This window comes from Eulemur rufifrons, chromosome 8 (genome assembly GCF_041146395.1).
Source record: "Eulemur rufifrons isolate Redbay chromosome 8, OSU_ERuf_1, whole genome shotgun sequence".
NCBI classification, from domain to species: Eukaryota; Metazoa; Chordata; class Mammalia; order Primates; family Lemuridae; genus Eulemur; species Eulemur rufifrons.
In genome coordinates this window covers 10671038-10686344 of record NC_090990.1, presented here as the reverse complement: position 1 = coordinate 10686344, position 15307 = coordinate 10671038, and the positions used below count along the sequence as shown (strand labels likewise).

The following is a 15307-nucleotide window of genomic DNA, read 5'->3' as shown; positions in this document are numbered from 1 at the left end:
CTGATGAATCAGAAGCATGTGGCCAAGCAAAGGGGACAGGACCCAAGAGCCCCCACGGCTGCCACCGTCAACCGCTGCTGGCAGGCAGGTAGGCGCACCAGCCTTTCCCGCACGGGCAGGTGTGGGACCCTGGCATCTATGCAGCTTTCCAGGGATGGGGCAAGGCTGGCGCTGGTGTCCCAGGCTGGCAGGCCACGGAGAGCGAACCAGGCCTCCCTCTCAAAGCCCACAGCGTCCAAATTGGCTCCACTCTTTCTTCAGGCCCAAGCTCTGGCTTCCACAGGGAGGGGGCCGTCCATTCCATCCCACAAGGGAGGTCTGGGCAGAAAAGAAATAGCCTTCCCAAAACTTGGAGCTAAAACAGCTCAGCCCACCCAACCAAGGCAGGGCGAGGCAGCTAGCAGCATCCGAGGTCTCCCGAAACGCGAGGCTAGCATGGAGCCCCAGGACACCCAAAGGGCCCTCGGCCACACAGCCCAGGACAGCTCTGGCTGAACTACCAAAGCAGCCAGCACTTCCGATTCAGACCACTCAGTGATGTGCCGTCCTCCCAGCTGTTCTCCGCACCCCTGGAGAGAGATGGGGAAGGGAGTGCACTCTGTGCACTGATCCAGGGCAGGGGCCACATCCGGTGCCACCTCTAATCCTCCCAACTCCCCAAGGCTGTGGGGATATCCCACAAGGAGACATGATCAGCCCCATTTTACAGAGGAGGAAACTGAGGTTCAGAGAGGCAGAGAGATTTGTCCAAAGTCAAGAAGCCGATCAAAGGCAGATCCAAGGCTAGACCCAAAGTCTGTCTGATTACAAAGTCTGGAAAGATCCATCAGGATCAAGCCAATGGATCCATCCCACTCTGTTGCAATTAACTTCACACATCTGAGAAGATGCTGCCCAGACTATGGGAAGGGGGCAGGGGACACTGGGCTGGAGGTGTCAGGGCAGCAAGAATAGAGAGGGCAGTTTCTACCATGAAAGGGATTTGCCCTGAATCCTGCTGTCCTGGGTTGGACGTGACCAGGACCATGACCAGCCAGGGAACTGTTCCCAAACACTCATCCTCTTCCATTGTCAGCTTTAACAAGAACCGAACTGGTGCTGACTGACCCTGGGGTGCCACTCACGAGGAACTGGACAACTCGGATGCTGCCCGCACCCAGGTCTCAAACTCCCTCCTAGTATTCCTCCTGCCGTGGCATTGAAGCCACACTGAGTGCCAGGGGCTGCGAGCCCACCCCTGCCTACGTCCTGAAGGTGAAGATGCTACTCAGCTGCCTGCTGCTCCTGGCCTGAGGTAGTCTCTGGTCTGCCAGGGCACCCAGGTGCCCCTTTTTGCCACCATCATGCTGTGGATATGGTTTGTAGGATAGTGAGTTCTGCATTCAAACCTGGCTAGGTCCTGGCTGTGACACTGAGATATCACTTTACTGCTTTGATCACTGGTTCTTCTTCCACACAAGGACAATTGTAAGAATCTCCAGGGCAAAGAGCTGTTCTAGGATTAAATTAGATAATTCACAGAAAGTGCCTCCTTGAGAGCCCGGAACATAGTAAGTGCTCAATAAACATTTGTTGAATGAATAAATGACCAACTCCCCCTAACTGGCTGGCAGCACTGGCCCACAAGAAGGAGTGGTGTACCAAGCTAGAGCTGAAGGGTCCTATGGCCCCTCATCGCTGCCTTCCAGAGCCTTCCTGGGACAGTGAAAGCAAGGTTTAGGGGCAGCTCCTCCCACGGTGCCACACATTACCCTCCTCCTGTGGGGAAGGGGTGGCCACTGCAGTGCTCTGGGACAGCCACCAGTGTGGCCTGACCCTGAGCAAAGAGTTGGCTACGTAAGCTCCCAAAAGCCTCCACCCGCCTCCTGCCTCCTTTAAAGTCAAGATTCCAGGGAAGAGGGTCAAGGTCAGGAAAGGGAGGATCCGACAAGGAGACAGTGAGGCCAGCGTTGCCTTAGTTGGTGCGAAACACAGCGATGACCAAGCTCCGCGCAGGGAGCCAAAGAGGCATTCCGATTCCCTGCACCCGGAGGGTCAGCAGAGGGCCGGCTCAGAGCCACGTGCAGACGTAGCCCTGTAAGCAGAGCACTCCAGCTAGAGAATCGGCTTCAGGAGCTCAGGCGGCTTCGACTTGCTGGCCGGGCCTCAAAAATATTCTGCTGAATTCAGGGACAGCAAGCCCCCTCCAGGCAGCAAACTGACAAAGACCCACCAGCATGCGCCCAGCTGTCACCTGACACAGAAGCAGCCCAGGTATCCTGCAGAAAGAGACCAGTGGCCTGGGAAGGCCAGGTCCAGGGCTCCCTTCTCTGCACGCTGCCAGCCACATAAAAAGTGCTCAGAAACGCTGGCTGGAGGGGCGGATGCACCGTGGCCACCTGGACACTGCCTGCCAGACTGAGCCTTTGCCAGCTCCTTGGACAGAGGACAGGGACACCACCTGCTTCCCAACTAGGGTGCAAACCAAGACATGAGTGATGGTGGTCCCATCGCTACACCTGCTGTGTTAGAAGCAGGGTCTCCAGGCCCTACTCCCTCACTCTGGGAACTTTTAAGTTCCACAGCATTCAAGGGGTGACAGAAAAGCCAGTCCGCATCTCTCTGGATCCCTCTGCCACCCATCAAACCCCCTTGATCATTCGGCACATATTTACTGAGCACTCCTGGGTGTCAGGCACCACTCGAGGCCCTGGGACTTGCCGGTGAGCCAGACGGGTGAGGGAGAACACTGGGCTCAGCCGAGACTCAGGCGGACAGTCAAACGTTCAACGCCACTCTCTGATGTGAGCTCCAAGTACTCCACGTGGCCATCTGATGACCTCTATTGTATCCACTCAGATCAAGGGGACGTGAAGACCTGGCAGTGATTCAGGTGATCCTGCCAAGGCCTCCGCCTCTGTGTGGCCTGGGCAAGGTGTGTAACTGCTCTGGCCTCCAAGGGCCCTTCCATGTCCCAACAGACGTTTGCATTTTATTCCAAACTTACGCTCCCAAAGTACATCGGATGTTAGCAGGGCGGGCAGCCTTGGATTTCAAAATTTCCACCCCACCTTGACTTACACACAGATTTACTAACCCATCTAAGGCAGTGGTTCTCAACTGGAGGCTACTTTGTCCCCCCAGAGGACATTTGGCAATGTCTGGAGACATCTTGGCTGCCACAGCAGGTGGGGGAAGGGGGACGCTACTGACGTCTGGTGGGCAGAGGCCGGGGAAGCTGCTGAACACCCTACAGTGCACAGGACAGTCCCCCCAACAAAGAACTACCCGGCCCAAATGTCAGTAGTGCCCAGGTTGAGAAACCCTGATCTGAGGGCATCTGGTCGAGTCCTCTGAGGATCTAGAGCAGACACCGGCCTGTTAGCGCAGGGTAGTGTTACCATTATTAGTCACAGGGACACAAAGACCAAAGCTGATGCCGCTGGTTTCCATGGCAGATAAATACCGAACACAAGTCTCTAAAGAAACTGCATTATGCTGCGTTACCTGTTTTTGTGCTCGTCCCCTCTAGACTGTGGGGGCAGAGACCACAACCTACTTATCTCTGTGTCTCCACCACCTGGCCCAGCACCTGGAATACAGGAGGTGGGGAGGGAAGATTTCTGCAGCCTCTTTAAGGGGGACCACATAAGATACGTCCGCAGCATCCAGCAGAACTTCTGGCACCAATTAGCTGGTTAGCACATGTCTCTTGAGTTAAGCTAATGAAGAAACAACCAGACCGTGAGCTCTCCGAGGGCAGGGGTCGTGCCCTCCCCCCCTCTGTGTCCTGCAGCCTCACCCGCGTGGCTCAACCTTCCACACATATTCAGCAAGTGTCCCCTGCTGTCGCGGTGAATGAAGACAGACACAGCCCTGCCCCTGGACCTCACTGTCCAGCAGGGGAAGGAGAATTGAACATACTAACAGCAGCCAGGGCTTCCGCCGGGGAGGGCTGAGGGCTGTCGGAACCGCTGAGAGCAGCCTGAGCCTAGGTGGGGGCAGGGCATTCTCCATCAGTTAATGTTCCATGGAAGAATGAACAAAAGCATGGATGGTTCGTCTCTGTAACACCTGGCACGAGGCAGCAATAGGCAAAGGTGAGCAGGAGAGAGAGAGGAGAGGGTAGAAACGGGGGTTGGCATGATCTGAATGTCTGTGTGCCCCCAAGGTGATGGATAGGAAGTGGGGCCTGTGGGAGGTGATTAATAAGGATGGAGCCCTCGTGAATGGGATTAGTGCCCTTGTAAACGAGGCCCCAGAGGGCTAGCTAGTCCCTTCCACCATGTGAAGATACAGTGAGAAGGCTCCATCCGGAAGGAACAGGCCTTCACCAGACACCAAGTCTGCTGGACCTTGACCTTGGACCTCGCAGCCTCCAAAACTGTGAGAAATAAATGTCTGGTGCGTATAAGTTTATGGTATTTTGTTGTGGCAGCCCAAAGGCACTGGGGCTCTCGATGGGAGTCAAGTGCCCAGATGCTACCTTTGGTCCTCGCCCCTCCAGAGAGCTCACCCAGGTGTTCATTCATTCATGACAAGCATTATTAATTGAGTGGAATCCAGGTCCCAGCACTGGGCACAAAGGAAAGGCAATGGCTCCTTGGGTTGCCCAATGTCATTGAAAAACAAGTGCCAAAATCAACATCATAACACCTACCATGTATGAATTGCTTGCTAAGTTCCCAGCGCTATTGCAAGCCCTTTACTCCTATAATTACTTTAATCCTTCCAAGAACTCTCTGACAGAGGGTCTACTATCATGCCCATTTCACAGATTAGGAAACAGAGGCACAGAGAGGTTAAGAGAGTTGCTCAAGGTCACATAATCAATAATTGGGCGAGCTGAGATTTGAACCCAGGCCATTTGGCTGAAGAGCTGTGCCTGAGCTACAGCACTTGTGTCTTAAAACCTAAGCCACTAGCCCGCCACCAGTCAGCTGGCCTCCTGTGCTGCCTTGGTCACTCGGGTGACCACGAGGATCCCACCCATGGGAGCTGGTAGGACAGGCCCCGTGGGGCAGCACATCAGGGGCCTAGCAGACAAAGTGCTCCAGCCGCACAGCCCATAACAGAGCCTCTGGAAGCGGCCCCCACTCCCCCAATCTATCCAGGTCCCAGTCTAGGCTCCTGGAGCAGCTGAATGCAAACACAGGTTAAGCCTCACTCCGAGTTCCGGTCCAGAACCACCTGGGGGCAGAGAAGAGGCACATGTTCCCATGAACACCGGGATTTACCCCTGGAGATGCACCCAGGGACCAGAGCAAGCACGGTGCGCCAGCCACTGTCTGAGCCAGCGCCCTCCCTCGACTGCGGCCAAAGAAGAGAATGGTATCAGACCAGGCCTGGAAGGACCCCCTAGGGCTGGCAGCATCAATCCCCCCCAACCTGGCTCTGAGCAGGGCACCCCCGATCAGAGCTGATGGCAAGAGCTGTCAGCTGTCGTTCGCAGCCAGCACTGACCCAGCCGTTGTGTCTGAGTCAAGCATTTTGCATTTTCCCACAAGCAGACACTCTCAGCCGAGGGAGGGATCTTCATGAGGCTAAAAGCCAACGTGTCAGCCACAGCAAGAATTCCTCCTCGAGGACCCTAACAGATGGGTGGGTCAGAGCATGGGCTCTGAACTCAGGCAGTGTGGACTCCAAATCCTGGCTCTACAACCTAGCAAATGTCCAACTTAATTTCTCTGAGCCTTGGTTTATTCATCTGCAAACTGGGTGTGATGACACTCCCGAGAACCAATTAAATAATAAACTCATTCATTCCTTCATTCATTCGGCCCGTATTTATTAAGCACCTCCACGAGCCACGTCCTGTGCTGGGTGCTTGAGACACATCAGTGAACAGACAAGAAAAAGGCTCCCAGCCCTACAGAGCTTACCGAGCTCACTGAGGCCTGTGCCTGGCACCGAGTGGGTATCCACAAATCCCACCACCCCAAGCCCAGGTCACTGGCCCACCTCTACTCATATTGGAGTTCCTCCTTTGGCAGGAGATTCACTGTCACTCCGGAGAAGGGTCTAAATCCGCCTCCTCCCCCCACCTTGGTCTTAGCTGATCCTCCCGTTTCTCAGTGCAAGGCTTCTGCTCCTGCACAGGCCACCCCCGAGCTGTCCCTCCCTCCCTAGGGCCGCTCTGGCCCTGCCATGGCCCCCAGAGCCCTCCCTCCGCATGTCAATCATGCTGCCAGGATGTGTCCCGAGCTGCCACTGTCCTTATTAGTTCAACAAATACCTCTTGGGTGCCCACTGTGTGCCAGGAGGTGAACTACGCCAGGACAGGGCACCCCCTGGGGTGCACTTCCTCCTTGCAAAGTTCTGGCCGCACATGGGACTGTGGCGGCCTCAGCTCACAACCAGGGACTAACAAACACATTGCTAATTTACGGGAAAATCAGGACCATCCTTCCAGAAGCAGCTTCTGTACTTTCCTGCTAACACGTGTGAAATCAAAGTGACAATAATTCACCTGAAATCCCAGCTACCACTCTCACTAGCTGGGAATAAAATGAACGCTCACCATCATTTTCTTTTCTTTTCTTTTCTTTTTTTTTTTCAAAATCTACAGCACCTGGTATGCCCAGGTGGTCTCCCTTCCAACCACTAACCCAGCCCGACCCCGCTTAGCTTCCAAGATCAGATGAGATCGAGCACATTCAGGGTGGTTTAGCTGTAGACTCACCATCATTTCTGAGTCTCTACTAAAACCAGGAACTGGGTGCTTTATGTGTTATTTCACGTGACCCTCACAACACTGCGAAGTGGAGATCCAGGTCCCCGCCTCACACCCCACTCGATCTTCAGGCCCCCGGAGGACACTGGCTGACTCTGTTTGCTGCTCTACCTGCAGTTTCTAACTCCATACCTGGCACCTAAGAGGCCTTCAGTAAACACTGGTTGGATTCAATTAAGTAAGAAAAATGAGGCTCAGCGAGGCAAAGAGACTTGCCCAAGGTCATGCGGCCAGGGAGTCGGCCAGCCGCGCTGTGGCCCCCGGTCTGCGCAGCAGCCCCCGGTCTGCGCAGCAGCCCCAGGTCTGTGCAGCTCCGACGCCTTTGCTTGCCTCCCTTGGAACCTCCCCGTGGAGCAGCTCCGGTGCAGCAGCTAACAGGAGCTCTCCCAGGACAGGCTGCCCAGGGCAAATGGCACCACCCACCCAGGCCCCGAGAAAGGAGGGGTGAGAGCCACAGGAGACCGTATTAGGGAAAAGTAAAAGAAAGGAAAATAAAAAGTGCTCTGGCAGAGAAGGGCCAGCCTGTGAGTCATGTCCCCCGGAATATTCCCTTTATAGCTGGCTCCAGGGCAGGCCAGAGAGGCCAGGGAGCCCGACAGCCCCAGGGACCTACCCCAAGGGCCTGCAGGTGCAGCATCGGGATTGGGTGGGCCTCGGGCTGGGGGTCAGCCTGCTCTGCCACCGGCGCCCCCACTGTGGAGTTAACACCCCTCTCCACTCCATCTCCAGCTGCCCACAGAACAGCCCAGGCTGCCAGCAGCCCCGGGGAGGCGGCCCTCGCTCACCTTTCGGACCCGCTGGCCACTCCCAGGGCCCGGGCAGGGGAAGCCCACCTACCGAGCACCTCCTGTGTGCTGGAGCCTTGCGACGCCATCGCATGTCATCTCACAACGCACTCTGCGGCGGGGCTTACCGTTCCCATCTTGCAGCGGGAGCCCCAGACGCCAAGCGAGGCAGAGGCACACAGCTAATGAGACTCAGGATTCAAAAGACCCTTCAGAAGCCAGGTCCTGAAGTCCCTACACCTGTGTCCTCAGTCTTGTCACGTGCCAGCCCCCATAGCACAGGAACAATGGCTCAGCCCTGGGTGTCCCCACCGTGCCTCCTACACAGTCTTTAACAGATGCTGGCCAGGTGGCCACTCCCAAATGCCAGCCCAGGCCCCAGAAGAGCCCACTGCATCACTGCACTGAGGATTCCTCCCCCTGGGCTGGCTCCTGCTTGCCAGGGACCCCGAACCAGCCTTGCCCCACTTCACAGGCAGAGTGGAGACAGAAAGCAAACCTCAGGCACCTCCGACACATGCAGCAGCCTGGTGAGACCCTGACAGAGCCAGGAGACGGCTAAGGACCAGGTGGTAAGAGCATGGACTTTGCAGGGAGACACTCTCAGGTTCCAACCACAGGCCCACCCCTCACTGACTGTGTGAGCCCGAGCTGGCCTCCTGCCCTCTCTATGCCTCAGTCTCCTCCTCTGCCACAGAGCAGATATAGCAGTCCTGACCACTGGAGGGAGCCTGCTTGTCCTGGCTATCAGCTGGGATCAGGGCCCAGGGCCCGGCAGTCCCCCAGGCAGCCAGCCCAAACAGGTTTGCGTTGGAAGCTACATCTGTGGGTTAATATTTACCTGCTTGTAACCCAAATCTTGCAGGGCATCAGGCATGCCCGAGTCACCAGCCCTGAGAATTCAAGCCAAGCAGGAAATGATGTGGGGAGGGACGGGGTGCTGAACCCAGGGCAGGTATCAAAGTGAGGACGGTGCCCTTCCCCCAGGGCCCCTGCGGACTAAAAGGCACCAGCCTAACCCTCCACCCCTGTAGCACCCTGCTCTGCAGACCCCGGCCCCAGTCACATGACAGTCCCTTCCATGGGATCCTGGAACAGTGAGGGCACCTGGGGGAGAAGGCTGGGGCCAAGGCAGGCAGCACTGAGACCCCACGGACTGAGCCCCCCGCCAAGTGCCAGAGTTCTCATCCATGCCACCCTCAGCAAACGAACATTTCACTCCACCTGTCGAGAGTTTTCCGACCTCAATAATAACCCCAACGTAGAGAATGAACCATCAGACTCAGCGACTCCCCCCAGTAGCCCTTTGGGGTATCAATCCCCGTTTCACAGAGGAGAAATCGGGCTCACAGCACTAAATCAGCTTGCCAAGGTCTCTACAACCAGTCAGAGGTATGGGTGGGATTCGAACCGGGTCTTCTGGCTCCACAACTAATAAGCACCTGACCACTGACCACCGTGGCTCGGCTGCCTCCAAAGCCCACATTTCAGCTGTCGTGTGTCAGACGCTTGCCATGTACCAGGACTGCTCTAAGTGCTTTAAAAGTGACAACTCTCTTAATCATCCCAACAACGGTATGAGGTAGGGGCTGTCATTAACCCCAAACTGAGAAACCAGACTGAAACACAGAGAGGCTGAGACGCTTGCCCCAGGACACAGCGCTGAGAAGTGGCAGAAGTGAGAATCTAATCCAGGCAGTCTGATTCCAGAGGCCAAGGCTCCTAGCCGCCACTGCATCTGCACCCCCCACCCCACCCCGGCCCAACCGACATTCCTCTGCTCTCCCCACATCCCGACTGCGGGGGACTGTGGGCTACAGGGGACCTCACTGGTGGGAAGGGCTCTCCCTTCACAAATGCACAAGGACAGAGCTGAAAGCCAAGGAGGCCGAGGAAGGGTGGGCGCAGGGAAGGCCCCCTCACTGCTCCCTGCCTTCTCCCTGCCCGGCCGGGGGAGCCTATGGGATGGGGTTGCCCCCCGCCTGCACCCTGTCCACACAGGGGCAACACGGAGCCACACGCTCCTCAGCGAGGCCCACGGGCATCCTTCTGACTGACCACCCCACATCCCACTCGCTGACACCAACGTTTGCTGAGCATCTGCTGTGGACCAGGCCTCGAGGGAACACAAGGAACACAAAAGAGACCCTGAGCTCAGGAGAGGAAGAGGTCCCCACCTGCCCCGGCCATGACGGCCTGCCTTCCCAAGGGCAGGACCCTCCCTCGGCCTGGAAGCCATTCCCCACCTCACAGCCTGGGACACTCCCAACTACATTTTGAGCCTTAGCACAAGCTGACCTCAGGGAAGTCTTCCATAATGACCACCAGGAAAGCTGGCCACTCGCCCCTCTGGGCACTGGAATCACCTGCTTGGTTTGCTGACTCCCCACTAGACTGTGAGATCCTTGAGGGCAGGAACAATGCCTTTCATTTCTGTCACTCCAACGCCCAGAGCAGTCCTCACACACCGAAGAGATTCAAGAAATGATGGACGCATGGGTAGATGCATGGATGGGTGGGCGGGTACATGGTTGGATGGATGGATGGACGGATGGGTAGATGAGTATATAAATGGATATATGGGTGGGTGGGAGGGAGGATGGGTGGATAAATGAATAAGTGAATGGACAATGACAGGAGCCCATAAGTCGTGGCCAGAGGACTCTGCTCAGGACTCTACTTCAATCTGGAATGCACTGGAGCTCAGCTACACAGGAGTTCTAGCTTTGCCCCAGATATTTAGTCCAACCCAACCATTTTCTAGATACATGTTTCTCCAACCTCGCTGAGCATCCCAACGTAATCACTGTCTGTCTCCTTCATCAGGCTCTAGAGCAGGTGACATAATGTCCAAGACTGTGTCTGGCCTTACAATTATGTTCTCAATGCCCTCCCCTGGGCCCAGGCCATTCCATCAAAGGCTGCAATAAATACTTGTTGAATGGATGACAAACAGTAACAAAAGACCTGGGGAGCTTTTTACACATGGAGATTCCTGGGTCCCAGCCGAGATCTGCTGGTTCAGAATCTCTAAGGGTGAGGCTCAAGAATTCCTATTTTGTTCAAAAGCTTCCTGGCAATTTTGATAACAAGCCAGGCTTGAAACACAGCAGTTTGAGGGGAAGAGGAGCCACCGGCTCCCAAAGGCTGTTACTGCAGGCTGACACACACAGCCCGTCACCAGCCCCCACAGGTTATCACTCCCCTAGGCATTCTTCAGCTCAAAGGACGTCTAACAGCCTTTTTCAAAGTGTGGTTCTGGAACCACTGACTTCAGTAGGTCCCTGAACCACCTGAGTGGAGGGGGAGGCCCTTGTTAAACGCAGACGCTTGGTGGGCAGAAGTGCGTTCTCCAGCGATGGGCGCACCGAGGGCCCTGGCTTCACCACAGTGCAACTTGTCCATGCAGCAAAATCGCACTTGCACCCCATTAGTATATACAAATGAAAAATAAAATTTAAAAATAAATAAATGCAAATACTAAGGTCCTGATACCAGACTACAAAATTAGAGTCTCTTGGGGTGAGGCCTGAGAATCTGCATTCTTAGAGCTGTCTAGGGGATCCTGGCACACACTGATGTATGAGTATTACTGGCCCACGGGTTCCCCTGAGACCACCCGCTTGCATCCACACCTTCACGCACACCTAGCCTTCCGAGAGAGGAAGGTTCCCGGCAGGGGCAGTCTTGGACAACCCCAAGAAATCCAGCCAACCAGGGTGACACCAACAGGTACCAATGTGCCTTTTCCTCCATTGCTTAGTTCACAGAACATCGGCCCTAAAGGAAACCCACAAATCGCTAAGTCCAGGCCCTCCTTTGGCAGATGAGGAAACTGAGGCCCAGAGACGGCTGTGCCTTGCCCAAGGTCATAAAAGAGTGAATGCCAGAGCCAGGCTAGAAGCCAGGTGCTGTGCCCCAGGCTCACCCACACTCCCAGGCTGCCCTGGCCTGACTGGGAGGCTCTGCTCCTCCCTCGCCACCATCCTTCCCTCTAAACCCGCTTCCAGGTGAGCCAGGGTCCCTGGGAAGAGCCTTCACAGGGCAGCTGCTGCCACCCTTGGACATCTCAGGTGGGGCCGCTGCCGGGAACCTTCCGGGAACCTGCCGGGAACACCATGCCTGCAGTCACAGAAGCCCGGCCTTCCTCCCAGGAAGGCTCCTGCCAACAAAGCAGCAGGTGCTCCAGGGAGGAGGGGGCGTCAGAGAAAGAAGCAAAAACAGGCTGGACAGGGGGTTACGGTTCTGCTGACCACAGAGGGAGCTGACTGTCACAGCTCAGTATGGATGTCCCTGAAACTCCTTATTCAGTGCACTGTCTGAGTTTAAAAGTTCAAACAGTTCTGAGAAACCATCGGTATAATTGGGGAAACATTCATGTCCTCAGATATGTTAATAGGTGCTTACTGGGGGGAAAAAGTGTTCATTGGTCATGGAAGACCCACAGTAGAAATCTCCATGCTGGAGATTAGCAATACTCGGCGTGTGAAAGGCACTGAGAACTCCCGCAATTTCAGATTCTGCTTAAATCATGACACAGAGAAAGAAAGTTGGAGGCCAACAGGAGTTACGTGCCTTGCCCAGAGTCATCTGGCTGGGAGTGGGGGAGGCGGGACTAAGGCACGGTCCGCCTCCAGAGTCCGCAGGGGCAACCATCCAGCAAGACGATTCCTTCATTATCATTATTATTATTCTGTCCTGACGAGGAAGAGCAGGCAGGTAGCGGTCAGGCCTGGGCAGGAAGTCGTGCCCACAAAAGTGGCCAGGAGCTCAGGCTGTGGATCCAGCTTCTTGCATCCCTTTCTGCTCCTGGGCCATCGCCATGGGCCGTGTGACCTGGGGCAAGCCCCAGCCCCTCTGCAGGACTGAGATGCCCCATATGTAAACTCAGGAGCTGGGACTGGGTGATCCCTAAAGAGCCATCCAGCTCTAAATGATTCTCTGACTCCATCATCTGACCCTCAGCTCCTCTGTCTTCCTCTCTGCCAGCCATGTCCTCTCCCTGGTGCCAAGTCCCCTTCTCTGTAAGCAGCTCAGGCCGGCGAGGCTGGGCTCTGGCCAGTGGTGGGCTTAGCGCTGCCCCCACCCTCCGGGCACCACCCCCTTACCTCGCTGTGACTCACCCATTTGTTCCCAGCTCTGACGCTCAGCACCGTTTCTCAAGGGTGGATGAACTGGGTGGATTTGCCTATCAGGAGCCCAAAGAACCAGTTTTGCTGAGAGCTCCGTGGGTTGGGATGGGAGGCGTTTCCTTGGCCCTCAGGAAGAAGCCAGCACACGCAGCCTCTGCACTGCTCTGAAGTCAGGCTTTCAGTTAAAGGTAACTCGATCATTCGCCCCTTGCGGCAGTTAGCTAACCTCTTCCTGCCTGGTTCTCCCACCTAACAAGAAGCTGGGAACGCTCACCGCCCTGCTGAGCACGCAATAAAATAATACATGAAGCAGCCAGCCCAGTGCCTGGCACACAGTGGTGCCCAAAGAATAGCTGTATCATCATCTGCTATTGATAATATTAATACAGAGGGAGCCCTCTGTGTTATTTTCTCAACTTAGTCTCCCCTTGGCCCCCCAACAATAGCAGACGGGAAGCAGAAAAGGTGGTAACTGTTTGACTCATGCAGACTCCTAGAAACCTGAAACCTTACACTTAGGGATTATTAGACTTGGGAGAGACCCTAGATTCTCAACCTGCCCACCTCACAGAAGAGGAAACTGAGGCTTAGGGTGAAGGCGGGGGCAGAGTGAATGAAATGCTGCCCAAGCTCTCCTGATTCAAGGAAGACATGGGACTAGAACCCAGGCATCTGGCCCCTCCCGAGGCCCCGGAGCACTGGCAGGAGCAAGAGGCTGGAGTCTGGGATGCTGGGTTCTGGTCCCAGCTCTGCCCCGAGCGGCTGTGAGGCAATGAACCAGGCGCTTGGGCCCACGGGAGCACCATGACTACATGATGGAACTTTAGGGGCTGTCTAGATCAGGGTGTCCCAAAGTCAGTTAGACAGAATGCTGGAGCCCTACCAGATCCTATCAGGTGATTTGTCAAGAAGGGACTTAGGCTCAGCGGAACAAAGTCTGACAGGGACCAGAGGGGTTTTAGGGGAGGGCTCCAGAGTCAGATGGATGACGGTTCAAGTTCTGCCATTCACTAGCTGTGTGACTTTGGGCAAATTGCTTACCCTCTCTGTTCCTCAGTTGCATCAACTGTAAAATGAAGATAATAACCATACATGCCTCACAAGATTGCCACAAAGAACTGAAACAAGACAGTGCCTGGTGCCTGGCACACCCTAGGTCCTCAGTAAACACTGGTTATTATTTCAATTCTACAGATCACATTTAACATTATCTCTGCTTTACAGACGAGGTAGCCAAGTCTCCAGAGAGGTGAGACATCCGCCCAAAGTGACTCACAAGGGCAAGGCTCTGGAAACTGCTCCCCATTTCTCCTGGCCCCCAAGAACAAGGCCTCTGCCTGGCACGTGCCCTCCCCAGTGGGGACCGCCTCCCTCATTGGCCTCCTGTGACCTGTTAATCGAGTCCTGTACCAGGCCCCTCGGTTTTCCGACCCTCCCTGGGGAGGAGGCAGATGTTCAGGAAACTGCTTTAACAACCCATGTGCTGGGAGCCCCAATCCCAGCTCTCAGCAGCAGCCCAGCTCCTCCTGCCCAGAGGCACCAACCAGCAACTGTTCTCTGAGACTGCAGAAGGGCAATGTTTAGAGCCACAACGGGACCTGCAGGTGGTGACTGCCAGCTGGAGCCTCCAGTGAGCCCCTCCCTGGGGTTACTCAACACCTGTTTCCACCCCTGAGACTGGTTGTTTCACTTAAGAGACCAGTCCAAGCTAGACACCTGGTTATGCTGTGTGGCCTCAGGAAGGTTGCTTAACCTCTCTGACTCAGAAACCTTTTTGGAAAAGAGAAATGAGCAGAGCTGGGGAAGCACTAAGGAAGCAGCAGGGTTCAGAGAATGACGTGGAATCAAAGAGCCAGTTAACAGCCTCAAAAGGTGTCTACTGTCCCTTCCAACCAGTCTCTACCCAGAACAAAAAGTTCTGATCATGTCATTCTCTGGCTTGAAACACTGGAATGGCTGCCCATGGCCCTCAAGATAAAGCGCAAGCTCCCAGTGAGATGGACAGAGCTCTTCCGCGCCACCCCACTGCGCCCTCCCTGACTATTCCCTCACCCCCAGCCTCTGCGCTGCCTGGAATGCGTCCTCTCCCCGACCTGACCTCGCTGCCTCTTCCACTGCTTGGCTTAGCTCCCCTGGGAAGCTCCTCTGAGCCCCTCCACCTGGGCCAGCACCCTCCCGTCCTGCACCTGGCTACACACCTGCCTCCCCCTCCAGACTGAGGGTCACCGTATCTTACTCCATCTCGGCACTCAGTAGGTGCTCAATAAATAGGAGTTGGAAGGCGAGGAATGCAAGGACAGGCGAATGAAAACAAACTAACTAAACCACCAGCTTTGCTATCCTCCTCTGCAAAACGGGAATGTTGTGGGCAAAGTAGCTGGACCACCTCCGTGGTGTGGATCCTCGCTCCCCAGGCAGCCGTGCGTGCGCTCTGCTCGCCGGTGTGCTGGTTCCCCTCTCTGCGCCTCCCCGCTTCCCTAAACTGAGATCATACTACACCTGCCCCTCACAGACTTAACGTGAGGACTCGTGGACTAATCCCCCGCAAGGGCTTAGCTCAGCCCCTTGCACATAAACGTGAGTTCCTTCCACCCTCCCTCCCCCCAGCTCCCAGGCTGCCCCTCCTCCTTCACCCAACTGCAAATCTGGGTTCCCAGACCTCTCCCCCACATTTGTCC

General features: G+C 55.6%; 1 pseudogene; it reads right to left on the bottom strand.

Moving 5' to 3' along the window:
* Positions 1-6538: 6538 nt before the first annotated feature.
* LOC138390923 (5S ribosomal RNA) lies at positions 6539-6657 on the bottom strand (annotated as a pseudogene).
* Positions 6658-15307: the final 8650 nt, after the last annotated feature.